The sequence below is a fragment of the Xyrauchen texanus genome, chromosome 28, assembly GCF_025860055.1.
Source record: "Xyrauchen texanus isolate HMW12.3.18 chromosome 28, RBS_HiC_50CHRs, whole genome shotgun sequence".
In the NCBI taxonomy this organism is placed as follows: domain Eukaryota; kingdom Metazoa; phylum Chordata; class Actinopteri; order Cypriniformes; family Catostomidae; genus Xyrauchen; species Xyrauchen texanus.
In genome coordinates this window covers 16,234,472-16,240,471 of record NC_068303.1, presented here as the reverse complement: position 1 = coordinate 16,240,471, position 6,000 = coordinate 16,234,472, and positions in this window count along the sequence as shown.

Below are 6,000 nucleotides of genomic sequence, written 5' to 3'. Positions count from 1 at the left end.
TGTACTCCACCACTGTCTATTTTTCTCTTTTAGAAAGTTGTGGAAATGCAAGTAGGTTTCTCGTTTGTTATTAAAACAAATGGGAATGCAAATTTTTTTTTATTGAACTAAGGTTTGGCAGGAGCCTGCACATCAACTAACTTAACTGTAAGTTAGCCAATTAACTGTAGGATATATAAACAATCCTTCTTGTATCCCTCCACCTCCCCATCTCCATTCTTTATTCTCAGAGATCCTGCCCTATAGCTATCCTAATCCATTTAGTAGTCCCATTGGTGGGTAAATTAGAGCTTGAGTCTAGTCTCATCCTCGAGCCCTCCCTTGCGGACAGCAAGCCACATACGCTTACCCTTTAATACTCTAAGATTATATGGGTTGGTGAACACATGAATAATATTTGCTGTGCTCTCCTATTCACCACTATTTCATAATGTGAAAAGGGACCATTGGTGGGAGTTGTCACTATGTCTTAAGTTAACTGGGCCTCGTTCATGAAACACAAACGGAACAAATTTTGTGTAAATTGTGCGTAAAGCTGTTTTGATGTAAATTATCATATATCTTGTATATCTCGGTGGACAATGTTGAAAAAAAAGAATGCCCTCTAACGTCACTGGTTGATGCACACATTTAAAAAACAAATCTGGGGTGTATACATACCAGATTTGTGAATCCGGAGGAGAGTTTTCCGGAAGGTCCATTTTGTGTATAAATTACTCCCAATTTACTCATATATTAATGAAAGTTTCATGAATGAGGCCCATTGATCATGTATATTGTTTTTTCACAAATTTCTTTTTTTTTTACTTAAAACAAGAAAAAACAATTTGTCAATGGTTAAGAGAAATAAACCTAATTCAAGAAATTCTCTGACAAGTCTTATTATCTTAAACAATTTTGCCTCTCCAGCAAGTGTATTCTGTTTTAAGGATGTTTAAATAGTTTTATAGGGACAACACTAATATTATTTTGGTTTGTTTAACATTTCTGGCAGGCCAGTGAAAATGTAGCATCAGATAAAGAAATAGAAACACAAGGTTTTTGACCCATGCAAGGTCACAGCACACTTGACGTTATTTATAACGTTGTGTCAGGAAGCTTAACCACATATTAACGACATTGAACAATTTTCATCAACGTCAAGCACATCTACACACATGCACATGCATATGGACCTGTGATTTACAGCAACTAAACCCCAATGAGAGTGAAGGGCATCATCATCTGCACTGTGAATGTGATATACAGTTCAACAGACAGTCCGTGCGAAGCAGTTTAACCATGACACATGGAGCCCCGACAATGCCATCCATGTGCGTGTATGAAATTTACGACATGCCGTGATGACTGAACACCTCTTTCCCTCTGTCGTCAATCAGGACGTTTTATGAGTGATATCAGCAGACTGGCAGTGTCAAAGTAAATTGGCGGGTCAGTGCTCACAGATTTGATGGCTTTTGAAGGGGAGACAGCGCACCACAGCCGAGTATCCCGTGCTCTTGGGGCATGGCTGAGGCACAACAAAGAGAATCTCATAAAAGTGTGGGAGGCATGTGGTGTTGTTCAGGTGGAAAGTTGTAACTCAGCATGGCCTGTCACTGTTAACCCAAAAGTTATAGGGCAGCCATAAATTCAGTTTGTTATAAAGTAATAAATTAATGTAAGGAAGATGTGACATTTTCATTGGGGGGAGGTTTGATAGAAGTGGATTGCAGTTATGTCTCTTTTACTGGGTTGATGGGACCAAATGTGAAATAGGCAGCTACAGATCTGGCTTTTTACAGTGACACTTCAGGCAGTCATACATTACTCTAAAACATTGGTTCTCAATTGGTTTTGCTTCAGGACACAGATTTTACATTGGCCACGGTGACCCAACATAGTTCCAAAATGGCTTTGTCTGTTTAGCCGCTTTATCCTGCTTTCGGAATATAGGCCACAGGTTTGACATCATTAATCTATTTACTCACACAAGATAGCTGTATTTCACCCAATATAATAAGAGGCTAACTAAGACATTTTTCAGTTACTGATGCAATAGTTCTAAGGCCACATCCACATTTCGTTTGAAAACTAAGTATGCTTTAATGGAGAGCATTTTCTAAATGGAATGTTTTCATAACGCTCTGTTTTTGGTGGAGGAAATGTCATTGTGGATGAGAGGCGTAAACAGGGCTTGACATTAACACCTGTCCAACCGCTAAATACAAGTGAAGTTTTCAGGGATTTCACAAAAAAATCTGTGAATGTCAGACTGTCCCTGAAGTAAATGTAATTTTATTAATCTTGCTTTCAGCATTTTATAAGCACTAAGCATGGCTGTCATATATGACACGCACATCTGTGTCGGCCGAATGAAGCATTGTCTCGGGCAAACCACCGCAGAACACACACTAGTGTGCTGATAGATAGTCAGAGCTCTGAGATAGCACAAAGCGGATCTTCAGTGATTTAATCGGGGCTTTGCTCGATATTGCGGCGGAAACCACAAAATATATGTGTGGATGTTAACTAATGTAACTTATGCATAATTATGGGTTTTAAAGAAAAGAAAGGAGACCATTCATGCACAGAATGCCTAGGCCAGATATGGTATGATTAAGCCAGTGCATACATACATGCATGATGGACGAAGTTGAGCTACAATCACACTGTACAATCCTACTGGAAATATTACCAAATGTACCTATGTTACATTCATTTGGAGCATGCACACTTGCAGCTTATCAGATTGGGGGTGGCATAATTTTTTCTCTTCATTTTTCAGCCTTTGGTGGATTGAAAACATATCTGAATAGCATTTGAAAATATTTTTATGCAAAACCTTGATTAATCGATTTAAAACAAAAAAATTAGTCAAAATGTAAATTCGAATTAAACTATAAAATCAAAAAAATCGCCCAGCCCTAAGTTACCTTTATCAGTTTTTGCAAGGTGGGGGATTTTGGCTTGTGAAAATGATGAGTGGTTAGTGACTTTGCAACACAAGTAGCCACAAAATTGACGTCAAGCCCTGGGAATAAACATAGCTAAATTAATGCTTTTACAGAAAATGGAGACTTTTGAAAACGCTCTCTTGTACTGCATACTTTGGAAAATTATATGTCTGTCTTTTGAAGGACAAAACAATGCTAAATACAAATAGTGCAATTCAACTAACCATATACCGGTTAGTATATATTCATATGGATTGCAAAAGCAATAGACTTATTAACTTTTAAAAGGGTGGCAAAAATGCTCCATATATCTTTTATCACTGATGTCAAAGTCTGTGTGTCTAATCAAAGTCTAATTCAAGTTTATCTGTCTTTCGTCAGAAGCTAGCCAATTAGACAAGTGCCAACATGGACAGCCTGCTTGACACCCCCGGCCTCATCCTTAAAAACAATAAACAAACCTACTCAAGGTATAGAAAATACAACCATACTACATTAAAATTGGTAAATGCTTTGCAAAATAAACAAAAATGTCCTTAAAATCAAACTTTGAATTTTTTTTTTTAATAATACCATAAACTGCATAGATACACCACTGTAAAAAATTATGAGCTTGTCATAGGCTGAACAGGAAAATTTCCCATTTTACTTTCTAAACCTGTCTCTTTAATTTCAATGGTTTCATGCAGCCAATAATTCAGTGCCCAAAACACACCGTGGTCAGCATGAACCATTATTTACCCATTTTAATGTAGTATGGTTGTTTTTTCTATATCAACATACTGGTTCATTCACAACACACCAGTGAACATGTACGGTAAGGTGGAAATATTTTCATCAAGGTTCATCGCCACAGTAACATTCGCTAAACGGCTAACCTGCTCTGAGGCAGGTTATGTTCTCGATCATGTCTTATGCAGATGCATAAAATATATATGAAAAAATAAACCTAAAATAAATAAATGAAATATTGAGTAAGATGGATTAGTTCATTGTCTGTCAATAAAAAACAGCAAGTCAGAGTAAACTTCCTGTTGCCTTTGAAGGAATGAAATGTAAATGTTGAACAAAGTAACATTTTTATTTATCAATGCTATCAATGTGGGTAGGCAGGCACAACAACGCCGTTACAACATGGGTCAACACCTTGATTGTTGTGGGTTGAATTCGTCACATGATAGCAAATACGTCATAGTTTTCCAATATATCATTTTTTTCCCTGTTCACACTTGAACACGAAGATGGCATTTTCAAAAAGCTCATTTTTCTCAGTCCGCCCCTGCACTGCTCTATATGTGTAAATTTCAAAGTGTGACATGTCAGGGCAGATCTGGACCACACATGATCAAAACTCCTCTCTTTTACAAAAATCCACCTTGCATAATTTACAGGTCGGTCGGCCATCCATCCCTGGCCTTGTTCATTAGCTGCTTTTGCCTGGCCTGCCAGTGTGACACCATCTTAGTGTGGACTGAAGGCCAAAATGTAGACAAAAATATGAGTTTTCAAACAAAAATGTGGCCTAAAACCAATCCTGGAATCCTGAGTTTATTCAGCTTTCTTTGTGATTCATGGCTCTGGTGCACTAAGCACATACATGCAGTATTTGTCATAGTCAACATGACTACTGTGTCCTGATTATAGGTACTGTAAGCAGCACTTATCATGAGGTATCCCTCATGTCTGCTTTGCAGGCTTTGTCAATGATTTAAAAAGACACTTAATATAAGTAACATTTAATGCTTTTGAATCTTTATCATGTCTTTTTTTGTCTGTTTGTGGAGTGTATGTTTGAAAGATTCAGTCGGGTAGCACAGGTTGAGTATCATCAAAGAAAAACTACACACAGTAGGTCTAATCCATGGCAGAAAGTCTTAGAGGGCATTTGCAAGAGAACTTCTAATTTGCCTTCACGCAAATTCACACCTGAAATATTTCATGTTTATTTCATGTTTTCAAGGAACTGAAGAGAACTGCTGCCCATAAATCACATACTGTATTCTATATGTGAAGCCTACTTGATGTGTAAATATGGACTATATAAAAATGCCAAATATAAAGCACAAACCATATCCAACATCAACATTATAGCTTCCACTGCAGCTTCCACTCATTCAAGCAATGAGCGTGATTATATACACTATTATACACTATCCTACACAATTATGCTCAAATCAACATTGTGTAAGGTCATGTAAACTTTTAAAATGTTTTATGTTATCGGTGTAAAGTCATAAACAGTTTAAGTATAAACAATCATTACCTTGATTTTGTGTTGCCTGTAAAAAACCTTTCTAAAATATAAAAGCAAGTATTGTATGTGCATTGTATGTGGGGGTTTGAATAAGCTGATTTTGATAGTTATCAACATATTAAAGTGCATTTAAACACACTCATTGAAATCTTAGAACAGGGTAATCCAATAAAAATCTATCTGCATTGTATATTCGCCAACCCAAGAATCTATATTTGGTCCAATCAAGCACCTTGGATAATATAAATGTAAGAAAACATCAAAGATTAACCAGAGCTGTCAAGATCAACATCACGTTCTAAACAAACGACAACAGCGTCGCTCATGAGTACATGTTTCCCTCCCCTGGTAAACAGGAGCCCAACGGTGAGGTGAAGCACATTCATCTGGCTGCTAGAAGTCCTTTGTATCCCTCTCTCTTAATGACTCCAGGAGGAGTGCGGTGAGTAATGTGCAACTGGGTGTTTGATGAATAGCAGGGTAATTCTGTAAGTTGGCGCGTCGAGGCCCAGAGGAATTGTGTGTGGATCGCAGCTGAGGCTGTCGGCAGCCGCTGACAGGCCCTGAGGTTGATTAAAGTTGACCTTGATCGTGAAGTGAGGAAGAAAGAGAGAAAGAAAGGAAGACAGAGAAAGAAGGCCCAGCTGGCCATCCTGCAATCAGTAGAAAACAGTGGCTGTTGCATGCTGAGTAATTGCTGTGGAAAAGTGTAAAGGAATCAATGAAGAGCAATCAATAGCAATTTGATTTTTTTTTTTTTATTGCTAATTTATGTTGTTGAAGGAGGGGGTGCGAGATTGATCAAGTGCA